At 40.0% G+C, this 19838-nt stretch overlaps 1 non-coding gene across 1 annotated transcript; it reads right to left on the reverse strand.

Annotated features, from left to right (window-relative positions):
- Window positions 2689-2760, reverse strand: TRNAC-GCA. The gene has a single exon. It is a non-coding gene; the product is annotated as a tRNA-Cys (tRNA).

Raw genomic sequence — 19838 nt, forward strand, 5'->3', positions numbered from 1 at the left:
TGCTGTTTAGCAGTAATTAACACAACACTGTAAATCAACTATGGTGGTTTAGTCACCAAGTCATGTCCAACTCTTGCGACCCTATGGACAGAGGAGCCTGACAGGCAACAGTCCATGGGATTCTCTAGCAAGAATACTGGAGTGGGTTGCCATTTCCTTCTCCAAAAATCAACTATACTTCAATTTAAAAAGAGAGAGAGAGAACAGGAGTAGATCAGTCAGTCAGTCAGTCCAGTCGCTCAGTCGTGTCTGACTCTTTGCGACCCCATGAATCGCAGCACGCCAGGCCTCCCTGTCCATCACCAACTCCCGGAGTTCACTCAGACTTACGTCCATCAAGTCAGTGATGCCATCCAGCCATCTCATCCTCTGTCGTCCCCTTCTCCTCCTGCCCCAAATCCCTCCCAGCAGCAGAGTCTTTTCCAATGAGTCAACTCTTCGCATGAGGTGGCCAAAGTACTGGAGCTTCAGCTTTATCATCATTCCTTCCAAAGAAATCCCAGGGCTGATTTCCTTCAGAATGGACTGGTTGGATCTCCTTGCAGTCCAAGGGACTCTCAAGAGTCTTCTCCAACACCACACTTCAAAAGGACCAATTCTTCGGCGCTCAGCCTTCTTCACAGTCCAACTCTCACATCCATACATGACCACAGGAAAAACCATAGCCTTGGCTAGACGGACCTTAGTCGGCCAAGTAATGTCTCTGCTTTTGAATATACTGTCTAGGATGGTCATAACTTTTCTTCCAAGGAGTAAGCGTCTTTTAATTTCATGGCCACAATCACCATCTGCAGTGATTTTGGAGCCCAGAAAAATAAAGTCTGACACTGTTTCCACTGTTTCCCCATCTATTTCCCATGAAGTGATGGGACCAGATGCCATGATCTTAGTTTTCTGAATGTTGAGCTTTAAGCCAACTTTTTCACTCTCCTCTTTCACTTTCATCAAGAGGCTTTTTAGTTCCTCTTCACCTTCTGCCATAAGGGTGGTGTCATCTGCATATCTGAGGTTATTGATATTTCTCCCAGCAATCTTGATTCCAGCTTGTGTTTCTTCCAGTCCAGCGTTTCTCATGATGTACTCTGCATATAAGTTAAATAAGCAGGGTGACAGTATACAGCCTTGACGCACTCCTTTTCCTATTTGGAACGAGTCCGTTGTTCCATGTCCAGTTCTAACTGTTGCCTCCTGACCTGCATACAGGTTTCTCAAGAGGCAGGTCAGGTGGTCTGGTATTCCCATCTCTTTCAGAATTTTCCACAGTTTATTGTGATCCACACAGTCAAAGGCTTTGGCATAGTTAATAAGTCAGAAATAGATGTTTTTCTGGAACTCTCTTGCTTTTTCCATGTACGTGCTTGGGTAAAATTTGTGAATAGGTGGTTACAAGTTAAACCCCAGTGAGGAAAGCAGTGTAGTTAATTTACTTAGGGGATGCCTAAGAGTTGGAAGGACAAGAAACGGGACAGTTTTTCAAAATAAATGCCCTGTGAGGTTTTGCTTATCTCTAGTATTTTCTCATTCCTCTTCTTGGTCTATTGAACTTATTTATCAAAACTTAGCTCCATGGGAGTATATGCATATAAAACTGGTGAAATCTGGAAAAGAGCTGCAGGTTGTTCCAATGTCAGTATGCCAGTTTGGGTACTGTACTCAAGTTATGTAAGATGCTACTATTGGGGAAAACTGGGGAATGGTACATGGGACCTCTTGGTATTATTGGTTTCTACTTCCCATGAGTCTGTAATTATTTCAAAAGAAAAAGAAAAAACACAGCTCCAGAGCTTGCTGCAGCACAGTCTTGCCTGACAATCAGAGTCACATCACCTTCCAACTGCTTTGACTTATTTATTGTCCCTTCCAATAATTTCCATACTGCATCTTGCCCACTTACTAATTATCTGTGCCATTCCCACTTAGTATACACATATATTTACATGTGTACTGCATATGTTTATATATGTTTAAATACATTGAGACAAACATAAGATATATATAACACATCTTATTCACTAACTGGTTCAGATATGCATATATTGTGAATCCCTGCAAGACTGTAAGTTCTGTGTTTGTACTTCCTTTCTTCATATCCCCATGGTAGCCCACTGTTAACTTAATGGTAGGTGCTCAATAAATACTACTTAAGTGAACAAAAAAACAGTAAATATTAAAGGGAAAAAATAGTTAACACTTGACTAAATTTAAAAAATAAAAACAAAACAATATAATTTGGTGCCCAGGAAACATTTACTGGCCCAAGATTAGCATTTAAAGGCTGTAGAAGCCTGTACATCTGCCTCCTTTAATCTTGGTTATCACCATAAACAGGTAGTTAATCAGTTTAGAAGCACAAAGGTTAATCCCAGGTGTGTTGTTTTACACACTTGGCCATAAAATCTGAGTTCATTGAGGGAAATGCTGAAGAAGCACTTTGCTAACTCCAGAATCAACCCGTCCTTTGGTAATCTTATCTGAATCAAAGGGTGAACAGGTTTGCTTAAACTGAGAAGCTGGGTGAAAAAAAAAAAAAGGGTAAATTTTAAACTTCATGAAAAATGTGTGTGAAGTCACTCAGTCGTGTCCGACTCTTTGCGACCCTGGGGACTGTAGCCCACCAGGCTCCTCTGTCCATGGGATTCTCCAGGCAAGAATGCTGGAATGGGTTCCCATTTCCTTCTCCAGGGGATCTTCCCAACCCAGGGATCGAACCCGGGTCTCCTGCTTTGCAGGCAGACGCTTTATCCTCTGAGCCACCAGGGACGCCTTCAAAATCTATATGAATGGTAGGTACCTCCACATTAAGAAATTAGAAATATATCTGCTGACTTAATAAAGTATATTCTTAGAAAAGTTACCTTCTGATTTAAACTGCTGTTTGAACTGTGGTGTTGGAGAAGACTCTTGAGAGTCCCTTGGACTGCAAGGAGATTCAACCAGTCCATTCTGAAGGAGATCAGCCCTGGGACTTCTTTGGAAGGAATGATGCTAAAGCTTAAGCTCCAGTACTTTGGCCACCTCATGCGAAGAGTTGACTCATTGGAAAAGACTCTGCTGCTGGGAGGGATTTGGGGTAGGAGGAGAAGGGGACGACAGAGGATGAGATGGCTGGATGGCATCATTGACTCGATGGGTGTGAATCTGAGTGAACTCCGGGAGTTGGTGATGGACAGGGAGGCCTGGCGTGCTGTGATTCATGGGGTCGCAAAGAGTCGGACATGACTGAGCTACCGAACTGAACAGAACTTCCAGGTTAAAGTACCTGGATTGTAGACTAACAATAGGAACTGATCCTTTGAACAACATTCAACTGTGTGGGTTCACTTATTGTTGTTGCTATTTAGTTGTAATAGCAAGGGACTTCCCTTGTGGCTCAGCTGGTAAAGAATCCACCTGCAATGTGGGAGACCTGGGTTTGATCCCTGGGCTGGAAAGATTCCTTGGATAAGGGAAAGGCTACCTACTCCAGTATTCTGGCCTGAAGAATTCCATGGACTGTATAGTCCAAGGGGTTGCAAAGAGTCAGACACAAGAAGGGAAAGGCTACCTACTTCAGTATTCTGGCCTGGAGAATTCCATGGACTGAATAGTCCAAGGGATTGCAAAGAGTCAGACATGACTGAGCGTCTTTCACTTTCATTTAGTTGAAAAGTTGTGTCGGAGTCTTTTTTGACTCCATGGACTGCAGCCTGCCAAGCTCCTCTGTTTGTGGGATTTCCTAGGCAAGAATCCTGGAGGGATTTCCATTTCCTTCTCCATGGGATCTTCCTGACCCAGGGATCAAACTCAAGTCTCCTACATTGCAAGCAGATTCTTTACCACTGAACCACCTGTGAAGCCCCTGGTCTAGGGTGGATGGAGTGGGTAAGCTGTTCACATATACATAGATATTCTTCGACAAATACAATGAAATTTTTAAAAATATTTTTGACAGTTTGAAAAAATGTGCAGAAGAACTTCATGGTCAAAAATATTGAAAAGAATTAAGAAAAAGGTATATGATGAATGCATAAAACATATGTAGGTGCTAATCTATTTCTACATAGGCATAAAGTAATGATATTTAATTTAAATTAATAATGTGTTAGTTTTCTTTACTGTTCTACAATATTACTTTCAAAGAATAACATTACCATACAGTACACTTCTCTCTTGTAACTGGAGAAACTGTGTGTCAGCCCATTATCACAGGTAAGTGGTTTTTTAAAAAACAAAACAGTATTTCCAATACTGTATTATGAATAGGACTGTAATCCTGCATGCTACAAAAAGTTTATAATGATTTATTCATTCAGTTCAGTTGCTAAGTCGCGTCCGACTCTTTGTGACTCCATAGACTGCAGCATGCCAGGCTTCCCTGTACATCACCATCTCCCAGAGCCTGCTCAAACTCATGTGTATAGGCTAGTCTACCATGAGGCAATCTTTTTGATTACACAAAGATACCATAAAGCAATCACATTGCTGCTTCTTTGGTATCAAAGCATGAATCATTTTACCTGTAAGTAAATGTGAATTTTTCACACTATCTTTTTGTTTTTGATGTCTAGTATTACTAACATCTACAGTATCTTGTATCATATACAATACTGATGTGCCATGCTAAGTCGCTTCAGTGATATCTGACTCTTTGTGACCCTATGGACTATAGTCCATCAGGCTCCTCTGGCCATGGGATTCTCCAGGCAAGAATACTGGAGTGAATTGCCATGCCCTCCTCCAGGGGATCTTCTCAACCCAGGGACTGAACCCACATCTCTGTTTCCTGCACTGGCAGATGGGTTCTTTATCACTAGCGCCACCTGGGAAGCTCAACTAGAGTTGCAACTCCTGAATCCACACGCTCCAGCTATTGAAGCCCAGGTCCCTTAGAGCCTGTGCCCTGCACTGAGAAGCCACCACAATGAGAAGCCTGTGGACCGCAGCTAGAGAGTAGCCCCCTCTTCACTGCAACTAAAGGAAAGCCTTCACAGAAACAATGACAAGCACAGTCAAAAAAAAGAGAGAGAGACACACACACAAACACATAACAGCATCCTGGCTATAAGAACTGGAGCAAACTTTAAAAAAAAAGTGAAATAAAGATCAGAATATGTGCATGGTATTCTAATTCTACCACTTATACTTTTAAATGAAAACAAACTTTATGCATATTTATACACATACATATGTATGTGTGTGTGATTTTATATGCATGAGATCTCTGGATAGATATACAAGAAGCGGGTGACAACAGCTACCTCTAGGAAAGAAAATCCAAGGACTAGTAGATGAGTTGGGAATATTGATTTTTTACTATATAAAATCTTCCACTTTGAGTATTTTACCACATGGATGTATTATTTTCAGAGATGTTGTTTTTATCTTTTCAGTGTAAAATAAAACACAGATAAAGAAAAACCACATGAAACAAATTAATGTCTCAGTAAATTACTGACAGCAGGTCAAAAAATGAAACTTTGCTAGCCACAGAGAAGCCTCTCCATGTGCCCCGTATCTATCACAGACTGTTCCCACCGCTTCCAAAAGTAACTACTATCTTGACTTTTAGAGTAATCATTCACTTCTACTCTCCTGACTTTGATAACTTCACTTGCATTTCTTTATAATTTTATCAATCAAATGTGCATCCCTAGCTGCTAGACTCTTGCCTATTTTTAAAAATATGGGTCTTTTATGTATGGTACAGGTTTCTAATTCTCTCTGCTATGAACTAATGGATTTAAGCATATCTAATGGGTTTCAGATGTGGAAGCCAGAATCCAAGATGGCCCCCAGTGATCCCTGCCTTCCAGTATTGACACCTTTATATGGTCCCCTCCTCTCACATAGGAAGGGTTGGTCTGTTTAACCAATAAATTACAAGCATTCTCAGATATACTGTGAATCAAGTTCCAGACCACCAGAATAAAGAGAATATTGCAATAAAGCTAGTCACATGAGTTTTTTGGTTTCCCTGTGCATATAAAAGTTATATTTACATTATACTGTAGTCTATTAAATGTCATTGTCTTTTTTTAAAAGTACGTATCTTAATTTTAAACTACTTTACTGCTAAAAATTTCTAACTATTATCTGAGCCTTTAGTGAGCCCTAAACTTTTGCTGGTGGAGGGTCTTGCCTAGATATTGATGACTGCTGACTAATCAGGGCGGTGGTTGCTAAAGGTTGGGGTGGCTTTGGCCATCTTAATCAATTTCTTAAAATTGGAGAAGGAAATGGCAATCCACTTCAGTATTCTTGCCTGGAGAATCCCATGGACGGAATAAGACAACAGTAAAGTTTGCTGCACTGACTGACTCTTCCTCTCATGAATGACTTCTCTGTAGCATGCAATGATCTGAGATAGCATTTTACCATAGTCGAACTTCTTTAAAATTGAAGTCAGTCCTCTCAGAATCTGCCACTACTTCATCAACAAAGTTTATGCAATATTCTAAATCCTTTGTTGTCATTTCAACAATCTTCACAGCACCTTCACTAGGAGTAGATTCCATCTCAAGAAAGCAATTTCTTCGCTCATCCATAATATCAAGCTCCTCATTGTTTAAAGTTTTATCAAAAGATTATAGTAATTCAGGCTCCATGTCTAATTCTAGTTCTCTTGATATTTCTACCACACCCACAGTTGCTTCCTCCACTGAAATACCAAACCGCTTAAAATCACCCATGAGGGTTGGAATCAACTTTTTCCAAACTCCTGTTAATGCTGAAATTTTAAACTCTTCCCATTAATCACAAATGTTCTCTTTAAAAATATATTTATTTGTTTATTTATTTGGCTATGTCGGGTCTTACTTGCATCATGCAGTAATTAAGTGTGTGTGGTGGGTGGGCTCCAGAGCTTGTGGGCTCAGTAGTTAACAGCACATGGGCTTTGTTGCCCTGTGGCATATGGGATCTTAGTTCCCCAACTAGGAACAGAACACACATCCCCTGCATTGCAAGGCAGACTTTTAACCACTGGACTACCAGGGAAGTTCCACAAATGTTCTTAATGGTATCTATTAAATAGAATGGGCCTCCCAGGTGGGGCTAGTGGTAAAGAACCTGCCTGCCAATGCAGGAGACATAAGAGATGTGGGTTCAATCCCTGGGTTGGGAAGATCCCCTGGAGGAGGGCATGGCAACCCACCCCAGTATTCTTACCTGGAGAATCCCATAGACAGAGAAGCCTGATGGGCTATGGTCCATAGGGTTGCAAAGAGTTGGACACGACTGAAGCAACTTAGCATGCATTAAATAGAATAGTGAATCCTTTCCAGAGGTTTCCAATTTCCTTAGCATCAGAGGAATCACTACCTATGGTAGCTATAGTCTCATGAAATATATTTCTTCAATAATGCTTGAAATTACAAATGACTCCTTGATCCATGGGCTGATATATGAACTTTGTATTTGCAGGCATGAAAACAACATTAATCTTATTGTACATCTCCATCACAGCTCTTGGATGAGCAGGCATATTGTCAATGGGCAGTAACACTTTGAAAATAATCTTTCTTTTTTGAGCAATAGGTCTCCACTGTGGGCTTAAAATATTCAGCTTAAAGACATCAGCTACATAAGCCCCTAATAAGAGAGTCAGCCAGTCCTTGGAAGCTTTCTGAAGCCAGACATTGATTTCTCCTCTATAGCTTTGAAAGTCCTAGATGGCATCTTCTTGCAATATAAGTGTACTTTGTTCATGCTGAAAAATCTTTTTACTGTAGCCATTTTCATTATCTTACCTTCTGGATAACTTGCTACAGCTTCTACATCAACACTTGCTGCTTCACCCTGCACTTATGTTATGGAAATGGCTTCTTCCTTTAATCTCATTAACCAATCTCCGCTAGCTTCAAACTTTTCTTCAGCAGCTTTCTCACTTCTCTCAGCCTTCATAGAATTAAAGAGAGTTAGGACCTTGCTATGAATTAAGGAAATTTGGGGCTCATTTTCTCTTCTATCCAGATCACTCAAAAGTTACCCATATCAGCAATAAGCCTGTTTCATTTTCTTACCATTTGTGGGTTCCCTGGAGTAGCACTTTTCATTTCCTTCAAGAACATTTCCTTTGCATTCACAAGTTGGTTAACTGTTTAGTGCAAGAGACTCAGCTTTCTGCCTATATCTTTTCGACATACCTTCTTCACTAAGCTTAATCATTTCTGGCTTTTGATCTAAAGTGAACACTTAGATGTCACTGTAGGGTCTTTATGGGCCTAATTTCAATATTATTGTGTCTCAGAATAGGAAGGCCTAATGAGAGGGATAGAGAAGGGGGAACAACCAGTAGGTGGAACAGTCAGAACACACATATTTTTTTAAGTTCACAGTCTTATATGGGTATGGTTCATGGTGCCTAAAACAATTATAATAGTAACATCAAAGAACATATCATCAAAGATCACAGATCACCATGACAAATATAACAACAATGATAAAGTGTGAAATATTGCAGGAATTATCAGAATCTGACACAGAGTCACACAGTGAACAAACGCTGTTGGAAAAATTGAGCCAAGAGATTTGCTCAATGCAGGGTGCAATTTGTAAAATAAAAGCATTATCTATGAAGTACAATAAAGCAAACCACAATAAAACAAGGTATGCTTGTACAGCAGAAGTAATGGTGTGCCACTTTGGAGATTAGGTTAAAAGTCTTCAGCTTTCATCTTTAGTTATCACTCACCAGACTGCCCTTTCTCCACACTCACTCTGAGGGAAGCCATGTTGTAAGCAGCCTGTAAGCCGCCTGTCAAGAGTCATGTATACATGACCTTCCCAAAGTCCTTTACCATTCCCTTCCCCACAGCAACCATGAGTTCATTTTCTGAGTCTGTGAGATTCTTCCTGTTTTGTAAGTAAGTTCGTGTACACATTGCTATATTTAAAATGTATAACCAACAAAACCTATTGTATAGAACATGGAACTCTGCTCAATGTTATGTGTCAGCCTGGATGGGAAAGGGGTTTGGGGGAGAATGGATACATGTATATGTATGGCTGAGTCCCTTCACTGTTCATCTGAAACTATCACAACATTGTTAATCAGCTATACTCCAATACAAAATGTTTTTTTGTGTTAAAAAAAAAAAAAAGAGCCATGTGAATGTGTTTCAAAGTGGATCTTCCCTGCCCAGATTCCAATAAGCATATTGCCACTGAACAGCCTGACTGCAGTCTCCCTAAGGACCCTGAGATAAAATCACAGTTAAGTTGATCATGAATGCCTGACTCTGTGAAACTGCAATATGATAAACTTGTCTGGCTTTAAGCAAGGCTTTGGAGGAATTTTTTTTTTTTTTTTTAATTAATGCTTTGGTGACTCAGACAGTAAAGAATCCACCTGCAATGCGGAAGACCCAGGTTTGATCCCTGGGTCAGGTGGATCTTCTGGAGAAGGAAACGGCACCCCACTCCAGTATTCTTACCTGGAGAATTCCATGGACAGAGGAGCCTGGCAGGAGTCCAAGGGGTTGCAAAGATTTAGACACAACTGATTGAATAATACACACTTTTATTTTTTTAAATATTTTATTTATTTATTTTGCTGCACTGGGTCTCAGTTGTGTCCAACTCTTTGTGACCCATGGACTGTAGCCTGCCGGGCTCCTCTGTCCATGGAATTCTCCAGGCAAGAATATTGGAGTGGTGTGCCACTTCCTCTTCCAGAGGCTCTTCCTGACCCAGAAATTGAACTCACGTCTCCTGGGACTCCTGCCTTGACAGGCGGGTTCTTTACCACAGAGCTACCTGGGAAGCCCTTAGTTGCAGCATGTGGGATCTTTTAATTGTGACATGCAGGATCTTCATTCCCTAACCATAGATTGAACCCACATCTCCTGCCATTAGAAGTGGGATGTCTTAACCACTGGACCACAAGGGAAGTCCCAGAGCAACTTTTTTTTACACAGCAGTATAGTTTACTACAGTGTAGTAAGATTAGTTTACATATTTACAATTCATTGAAATTCTTACTGCTACTGAAATTCAATTTATCTCATCTTTCCCAGTGGGGGGCCTCTTCAAATTGTCTCCTGAGTTATTTGAGATAATGCTAGTAGTCTTTAATGGCTCTTTTGCTCTCTATAGGTTTTCAGAGTTTTATTAAAATTGCCTGCTCTAATTTCCTGGTGGTCCAGTGGTTAAGATTCTGAGCTTCCAACTTCAGGGGGCCCAGATTCTACCCCTGGTCAGGAAACCAAGATCCCACATGTTGTGTGACACAGCCAAAAAAAAAGGAAAGAAGGAAAAAGAAAAGTATGGGCTAAAAAAAAAAAAAAGCTATTTCTCCAAGAAGTCCTGGTTTATTTTATTCAGAATGATCTAGAGAATGACCAATGCCTGGGTGCCATGGGTGCTTGGTTGATCATTATTTCTACATCTTTTCAGTAGAGAGATAAAATATCTTATGAGTTCATACTTAAATTTCCAATCCATATACAGGATTAAAGATTTCTATTTAACTTCTTTTATATTAAATCTAATTCTTTTCAACTACACAGAGAATCCTGGTTCTCAAGGACAGAAGCAACAAAATTAAATAACCATTAATTAGTCATTTGTTTTATTCTACATAAACGTACAACAGTCTCAGAAAACAATTCCAAAACTATTCACTAATCATTATGACTTCTGAAGGCCATTTGAACAACTTTTACATATGCTACCATAATTTTCTCCTTTTAAAATACTTATACCATGTCTATATTCTTTGATCAGGTCATTACATACACTTTTCCTTTTAAATATTCACATAATATTAGTTCTACAAGTAATCATACCGTATATTTGATGCCTACTGCCAGTACAATCGGAGAAGGCAATGGCACCCCACTCCAGTACTCTTGCCTGAAAAATCCCATGGACGGAGTAGCCTGGTAGGCTGCGGTCCTTGGGGTCGCAAAGAGTTGGACATGACTGAGTGACTTCACTTTCACTTTTCACTTTCATACATTGGAGAAGGAAATGGCAACCCACTCCAGTGTTCTTGCCTGGAGAATCCCAGGGACGGCAGAGTCCAGTGGGCTGCCATCTATGGGGTCGCACAGAGTTGGACACGACTGAAGCGACTTAGCAGCAGCAGCAGCCAGTACAATGACATGATAAGGTCTCTCATATTATTTTGGTTGGTAAGTTGTTCTTCAGTAGATTACTCAGGGAAAGCACATGAAAACAATATTGTTTTCACTCCCAGCAAGTTTTCCCATTTGAGCACTTCTGAGAAGAAAGCATAGAGGGTTCATTTCAAGAGATGATGGGGGTGGACGTAATAGTCCTTTATGCTTTATCACAAGGCTGCTTGCCCTCACTCACTGGTGGAGTAGGCAGAATCCCTCCCAAGGTCAGTCGATGTTCTCAAAGTGCCCACCACACTTCTTAGTGATGATCTGGCCGCATCTTTGAGTTTCTCTTGTTCTCAGTTCATCTGCCGCCCCACTGCTTCTTTCTGCTATCTTGCACATAGATGATAATAACATCCACAATCTTGTTGTTGCTGATTCTACCTGATTGTACTCAGGATTTCCTAGAGTTAACTTGTCACTTAGTTTGGTATTTATTCTTCTTGGTGTTCTATGAGCTTCTGGATCTGTGGTTTGGTACTTATCACTAATTTTGGAAAATATCTGTGCTTATCCCTTTCTTCTTCTGATATTGCCATTGCACAGATGTTGTGAGTGTGTGTGTACTTAGTCATACATGATTCTTTGCGACCCCATGGACTGTAGCCCACAGGCTCCTCTGTCCATGGAATTTTCCAGGCAAGAATACAGAAGTGGGTTGCCAGTTCATCCTCCAGGGTATCTTTCTCACTGAGGGATCAAACCCACATCTCCTTCACTGGCAGGTGGAGTCTTCACCACTGAGCCAGCTGGGAAGCACGTATGTTATACATTTTCTAATTGTCCCATAGGATCAAATATGTCTTTTTTTATATATCTGACTTTTTCATTTCATTCCCTTTTTCTCTCTGCATTTCAGTTTTAGATGAAATGTTGACATTTCTTCAAAAAAGAGTTGTTGATTTTCAATTTGTTCAGTTTTTTTCTTGGTGTGGCTTTGGAAATGAAACTTCTCATCTCCTTACATGCCAAAGTAGAAACTGAAGTCTATTTAGTTCTGTTGAAAATATTCTCTATGGTTTTTTGTTTTTTTGTTTTGCTATATATTTTATATGTGGGGATTCGAGAGGGTCAAAAAACTACATAGCCACTTCAATCTTTGCAAACTCAGAAATAATGTTTAATAATAAAAAAAAGTAAGAGGTATTTGGTACAAAGTAATTCAGTGTTACAACTTAAGCTAATTTTCTTGGTTTAAAAATGTTTTTATAAACATTTACTATAAGTATAAATTGGCAAGCAGGACTTTCCTGGTAGTCTAGTGCTTAAGAACCTGCCTGCCAATGCAGGGGACACAGGTTTGATCCCTAATCTGGGAAGATCACACATACTGCAAAGTAACAAATCTCATGCACCAATAACAAGTGAGCCCACATGCTGCAACTACTGAAGGCCATGCACCTAGATCCCTGCTCCTCAACAAGAGAAGCCACCACAATGAGAAGCCTGTGTACAATAACGAAGAGTAGCCCTGACTCTCTGCAAGTAGAAAAAGCTCATACACAGCAATGAAGATCCAGCACAGCCAAAAATCAATTAAAAAGAAAATTTTTTAAATAATAAAAATAAAGGATCCAAAAAGACATTTAAAAAATTAACAAGCAAAAGACAAGAATTCCCTTAATAAAAAACAGACAATTTATAGAAGAAAGTGAAATAAACTGAAGATATTGAAACTCATTAATAAAAAATGGAACACCTATTAAAACAACGAGATATCAGTCTTAAGTGTGTTAGTCTAGCAAAAATTAGAGAACTAGATAATAATAAGTTCTCATTTGCTGTTCAGTCGTTCGGGTCATGTCCAACTCTTTGTGACCCCATGGACTGCAGCACGCCAGGCTTCCCTGCCCTTCACCATCTCCCAGAGTTTGCTCAAACTCATGTTCCATTGAGTCAGTGATGCCATCCAACCATCTTATCCTCTGTCCTCCCCTTCTCCTCCTGCCTTCAATCTTTCCCTGCATCAGGGTCTTTTCTAAAGAGTTGGCTCTTCACAATAGGTGGCCAAAGTATTGGAGCTTCAGCTTCAGCATCAGGCCTTCTAATGAATATTTAGGATTGATTTCCTTTAGGATTGACTGGTTGGATCTCTGTGCAGTCCAAGAGACTCTAAAGAGTCTTCTCCAACACCACAGTTCAAATACATCAATTCTTTAGCGTTCAGCCTTCTTTATGGTCCAACTCTCATATCCATACATGACTACTGGAAAAAACCATAGCTTTGACTAGATGGACATTGCTTGGCAAAGTAATGTCTCTGCTTTTTAATATTTTGTTTAGGATTATCATAGCTTTTCTTCCAAGGAGTAAGCATCTTTTAATTTCATGGCTGCAGTCACAATCTGCAGTGATTTTGGAGCCCCCCAAAATAAAGTCTGTCATTATTCCCATTGTTTCCCCATCTATTTGCCATGAAGTAATGGGACTGGATGCCATGATCTTAGTTTTTTGCATGTTGAGTTTTAAGCCAGTTTTTTCACTCTCCTCTTTCACTTTTATCAAGAGGTTCTTTAGCTCCTCTTCACTTTCTGCCCATAAATGTGATGTTATCTGCATAATCTGAGGTTATTGATATTTCTCCTGGCAATCTGGATTCCAGCTTGCCCTTCATCCAGCCCACCAATTCTCATGATATACTCTGCATATGAGTTAAATAAGCAGGGTGACAATATAGATTTGATGTACTCCTTTCCCAATTTTGAACCAGTCAGTTGTTCCATGTCTGATTCTAACTGTTGCTTCTTGACCTGCATACAGATTTCTCAGGAGGCAGGTAAGGTGGTCTGGTATTCCCATCTCTTGAAGAATTTTCCACCGATGTGGTCCACACAGTCAAAGGCTTTACGTCATCAATAAAGAAGAAGTAGATGTTTTTCTGGAATTCTCTTGCTTTTTCTAGGATCCAGCAGATGTTGGCAATTTGACCTCTCATCGCTCTGCCTTTTCTAAATCCGGCTTGAACATCTGGAAATTCTCGGTTCACATACTGTTGAAGTCTAGCTTGGAGAATTTTTAGTATTACTTTGCTAGCGTATAAGATGAATGCAATTATGTGGTAGTTTGAACATTCTTTCCCAGCTGGGAAAGATTGAAGGCAGGAGGAGAAGGGGATGACAGAGGATGAAATGGTTGAATGGCACCACCGACTTGATAGACATGAGTTTGAGCAAGCTCCGGGTGTTGGTGATGGACAGGGAAGCATGGCGTGTTGCAGTCCATGGGGTTGCAAAGATTTGGACACGACTGAGTTATTGAACTGAACTGAACTTGAACATCCTTTGGCATTGCCTTTCTTTGGGATTGGAATAAAAACTGACCTTTTCCAGTCCTGTGCCCACTGCTGAGTTTTCCAAATTTGTTGGCATATTGAGTGCAGCACTTTAACAGCATCATCTTTGAGGATTTGTATAGTTTCTGTGTATTCTTGCCACCTCTTCTTATATCTTCTGCTTCTATTAGGTCCATACCATTTCTGTCCTTTATTGTACCCATCTTTGCATGAAGTGTTCCCTTGGTATCTTTAATTTTTGTGAAGACATCTCTAGTCTTTCCCATTCTGTTGTTTTCCTCTATTTCTTTGCATTGTTCACTTAGGAAGGCTTTCTTATCTCTCCTTACTATTCTTTGGAACTCTGCATTCAGATGGGCATATCTTTCCTTTTCTCCTTTGCCTTTAGCTTCTCTTCTTTTCTCAGTTATTTTTAAGGCCTCCTCAGACAACCATTTTGCCTTTTTGCATTTCTATTTCTTGGGGATGGTTTTGATCACCACCTTCTGTACAGTGTTTGAACCTCTGCCCATAGTTTTTCAAGCACTCTGTCTATCAGATCTAATCCCTTGAATCTATTTGTCACTTCCACTCTATAAACATAAGGTATTTGATTAAGGTCATACTTGAATGGTCTAGTGGTTTTCCCTATTTTCTTCAATCAAAGTCTGAATTTTGCAATAAGGAGTTCATGATCTGAGTCACAGTCAGATCCTGGTCTTGTTTTGGCTGACTGTGTAGAGTTTCTCCATCTTTGAATGCAAAGAAATAGTCAATCTGATTTTGGTATTGACCATCTGGTGATGTCCATGTGTAGAGTCATCTCTTGTGTTGTTGGAAGAGGGTGTTCTCTTGGCAAAACTGTTATCCTTTGCCCTGCTTCATTTTGTACTCCAAGGCCAAACTTGCCTGTTACTCCAGGTAACTCTTGATTTCCTACTTTTGCTTTCTATGATGAAAAGAACATCTTTTTTTGGTGTTAGTTCTAGAAGTTCTTGTAGGTCCTCATAGAACCGTTCAACTTCAGCTTCTTTGGCATAGAAGCATGGTTGGGGCATAGACTTGGATTATTGTGATATTGAATGGTTTGCCTTGAAAACGAACGGAGATCATTCTGTTGTTTTTGATACTGCACCCAAGTACTAGTTTATAGAAACCCTGAGACAGAATCTGGAAAGGTTCCCACAGGCAGATTTCTTTCTTTTCTTTTTTTTTTTTTTTAAGTGAAAGAGGCTCTATTTGGGAAGGGAGAGAGCTGAGAAGAGGGAACATGTATATAAACTAATGTTACAATTCTGCAGTGAAATTTAGTACTTTGTAGTCAAATTAAATGATGCATATCCTGTGATCCAGAAATGCCATTCCTGGAGATATAATCAAAATAAACTCTCACACTAGATGTATGAAGAAACAATATGAGATCGTGATATGGTTTCTATCGCTGGGGGTATAAACAGGTAAAATGTGGCGAATTCATAATGATGTCTCATGTAGAAACAACAGATCTATATGGTAGCAATTATGTACAGATCTTTAAAACTTTACCACTTAGTGAAAAAAGAACAGAAATTGAGATCCATAAGGCATTACAGAATATATGTTTTAAACATGTACTAAAAAATTAAAAAATACACAGTTTACAAAAACTGATATAAAAAGAGAATACACATTAACTGAATTAGAATGGCTGCCACAGAGTAATGACAATAGGAATAAAGAGGGACAGAAATAAACAGATTTTTTTAAAAAGAGCATGATCTTATAGATTATGATAAAGTACCTTAAACTGAGAAGTATATAAACTTATTTTTCCACATCTGAATTTCTACTATAATGTTTTAAAGTAAATTTAAGCACTTTCCCTCAAAACCTGTACTTTTTGAGAATACTTCAAACCACAAAATACTATTTATTTTCCTTGTGCTATTAGCACCTCCTCTAGTTATTATCCATTCTTTGACTTCCTTTTCTAGCAGCATATCTAACCTCATAACTTTTTATCCATCTGACTCATACATTTATTTACTCAATAAGTATTTAAGTGTCTACTTAAATATCAAGTGTGCATAAAGTATTGTTGGGCACAAAGAGGACATGTGGGAAACATTTTATGACTAATTTTTCCAGGAACCTTCATTCTCATGATGCATTAACCCACAAAACAGCTCAAAACAGTCCTATGCAGTACTGATTTTGTGTCTGAAGATGAGAAGTGGATGTTAACATGTGGTGGGATCTGGAGAAGACACTTAAGTGAGGAATGGAGCAGGTGGGAAAATATGTCAAAAGTCTACCTGTGGGACTTCCCTGGCACTCCAGTGGTTAAGGCTCTACACTTCCACTGCAGGAGGCACGAGTTCTCTCCCTGGTGGGGGGAATAAGATCCTGCATGCCATGTGGTGAGGCCAAAAGACAAAAAAAGGAGTCTAGGTACATTTTACATCTTATATAATGAGTAGGAGAGAGAGAAAGAAAAGGCATCCCATGTGGGGACATGTCTTTTTACAACGCACAAAGTCAAGACTGAATAAAGCATAATCAGAAAGCATAAAACTAGACGGTGGGAACTGAGGTAAGGAATTAAGGGCAATATGGTTAAACCGGGGGCTTCCCTGGTAGCTCAGCTGGTAAATAATCCACCTACAATGCAGGAGACCCCAGTTCAACTTCTGGGCCGGGAAGATCTGCTAGAGAGGGGATAGGCCACCACTCCAGTATTTTGGGGTTTCTCTGATGACTCAATTGGTAAAGAACTCACCTGCAACATGGGAGACCTGGGTTTGATACTGGGTTGGGAAGATCCCCCAGAGAAGGGAACGGCAACCCAGTCCAGTATTCTGGCCTGGAAAATTCCATGGACTGTATAACCCATGGGGTCGCAAAGAGTCAGACATGACTGAGCGACTTTCACTTTCACTATTAAAACAACAGAGAACAAACTGTAGATGAGTTCAAGGTCTCACCAAGTAATCTTGATTTTATCCTATAGGCGGCAGGAATCTTCTGTAGGGTTTTGATTTGGGAACTGAATAGATTTTTCTGAGTTACATTATCACATCAAATCTTTAACCAAATGCTGCTCAGGATCATAGTTCTCCTTCTGTCCAGTCCCACAGTGATAGACCTCGTCCAAGATGGGTTCAGTGAACTTTTACTATAACCCCTCCCTCCTCCCTTCCCTCCCCAACTTGCAGCCTTTGATCCTTTCACTTCTTCCACCTCTTCAGCTTCATAACTTGACCTCATTCTATCAGAGTTTGGGTTAGCTATGTTTCTCTGGCATCCTATGTTTACCTCTACCACATTAATTGATCATTATTTTAATCATCAAAAGTTTAGTGACCCCTCTACAGCCATGAAATCAAAAGACGCTTACTCCTTGGAAGAAAAGTTATGAGCAACCTAGATAGTGTATTCAAAAGCAGAGACATTACTTTGCCGACTAAGGTCCGTCTAGTCAAGGCTATGGTTTTTCCAGTAGTCAGGTATGGATGTGAGAGTTGGACTGTGAAGGCTGAGCGCCAAATAATTGATGCTTTTGAAGTGTGGTGTTGGAGAAGACTCTTGAGAGTCCCTTGGTCTGCAAGGAGATCCAACCAGTCCATTCTGAAGGAGATCAGCCCTGAGATTTCTTTGGAAGGAATGATGCTAAAGCTGAAACTCCAGTACTTTGGCCACCTCATGCAAAGAGTTGACTCATTGGAAAAGACTTTGATGCTGGGAGGGATTGAGGGTAGGAGAAGAAGGGGATGACAGAGGATGAGATGGCTGAATGGCATCACTTACTCGATGGACGTGATTCTGAGTGAACTCCGGGAGATGGTGATGGACAGGGAGGCCTGGCATGCTGTGATTCATGGGGTCGCAAAGAGTCGGACACGACTGAGCGACTGAACTGAACTGAACTGAACTACTCTCTACTAGGCTGAGACCATGATGATGAGTAAAAATGGAACCAAAACCTGCCCTCATGTAGCCTAGAAGCAGAGAGAAAATCTATCTTATTTTGCAATCCTATTTTTCACTGTAGAATTTATTGCACTGCATTTCAACTGAGCCCAGAGTGTCGGGCTGTAGCACCTTGTAGATGCTCAGTAAATGTTAATTGAATGAATGAATGAATAGAGGTTTGGAGAATCCTACTCATACGGCCATAAGCATTATCATCAGTCCTGGACTGATAATGGCAATCTCATCCATTCTCAGAACTGCTTATCACCTGAAAACATAAACTTTAGGTCAAACTTTTTCTGTAAAGTGCTGGCTAGACTTTACAAGCCATATGGTGTTTGTCACAACTATTCAGGTCTGCCATGGTAGTACAAAAGCAGCCATAGATAATACGAAAACAAATTTGGCATGTTCCAAGAAAATATTATTTATAAAAACAGGTAGTGGACTGGACTTGGCACACAGGTCCTTGTTTCCAAACCTGTGCTGTAGATGAGGCCACTTCTGTCAATTTTTCAGTACTGCCTTCATGCCTGGTCTATACTCTATTCTTTAGTCAGGTAAATTTCCTTGCTACAGCCAACAGCTGAGTTCCCCTTTAAACTCATGCCTGACATCTGCAATTTGTCACAGATTGTGGTATTGTGAAAGAGTATATAATCTGGAGCCCAAAAGACCTGTTTTACTTATCGGTTGACCTTTTGCCAAGTTACTTTGCATTACTGAACCTTTATTTCCTCACTGTACATGGAGTTTTGCTTTTTTTAATTTTGACTAAGAAGATGAAGTAAGAAATGTATACTGAGAACTGAACATGATGCAGACACACAGTAAACAGTTTACAAATATCCCCATATACACCTTTGCCTGGTCATGTTCTTTTCCTATTTTAAATCCTTATCAGGTATTTATGGAGGATCTATTATATCCAAGGTACAGTTTCAGGTACCTTTAAAACTATTCCAAATCTTCCATGATATCTCCCTTGACCACTGGGTCTCCAACTTGCATATAACACGATACACCTAAGAGCCTAAAAGTCCTGATGTTTGAGTCCCAGCACTAGATATTCTGATATGTTTTATAAGGAATGGCCTGAGCATCAGATCTACCCCCAGATAATTTCAATATAGAGCAAATTTCAGGGTCACTGCTCTAGATGGGACTCTGGGTTCTAACCACTCAGAAGCCCTCTTCTTCTGTCTTTCCAGCTGTTTTCTCTTTAATAGTTAGTACCTATATGCACGTCCTTATAGAGTTAAGAGTTGATTGAGTTCTCCCAGCAATTATTTACTCATATTTGGATATATTTATGTTAAGGACAATGGAAAAAAAGAGGATGAAGTAATCCTCTTACCTTGCATTTGACATTTGTTGTGTAATTATCAAGTATCTATTCCCTTTTCTTGTGGCAACAATCTTGATTTTTACTTGGGGATTCTCCTTTCCCCATCTTCAGTTCAGTTGTCCTGCTTGAGGCTTTACCCCGGACCCTAGAAGCTCATGAAACC

This window comes from Capra hircus, chromosome 8 (genome assembly GCF_001704415.2).
Source record: "Capra hircus breed San Clemente chromosome 8, ASM170441v1, whole genome shotgun sequence".
Taxonomy (NCBI): domain Eukaryota; kingdom Metazoa; phylum Chordata; class Mammalia; order Artiodactyla; family Bovidae; genus Capra; species Capra hircus.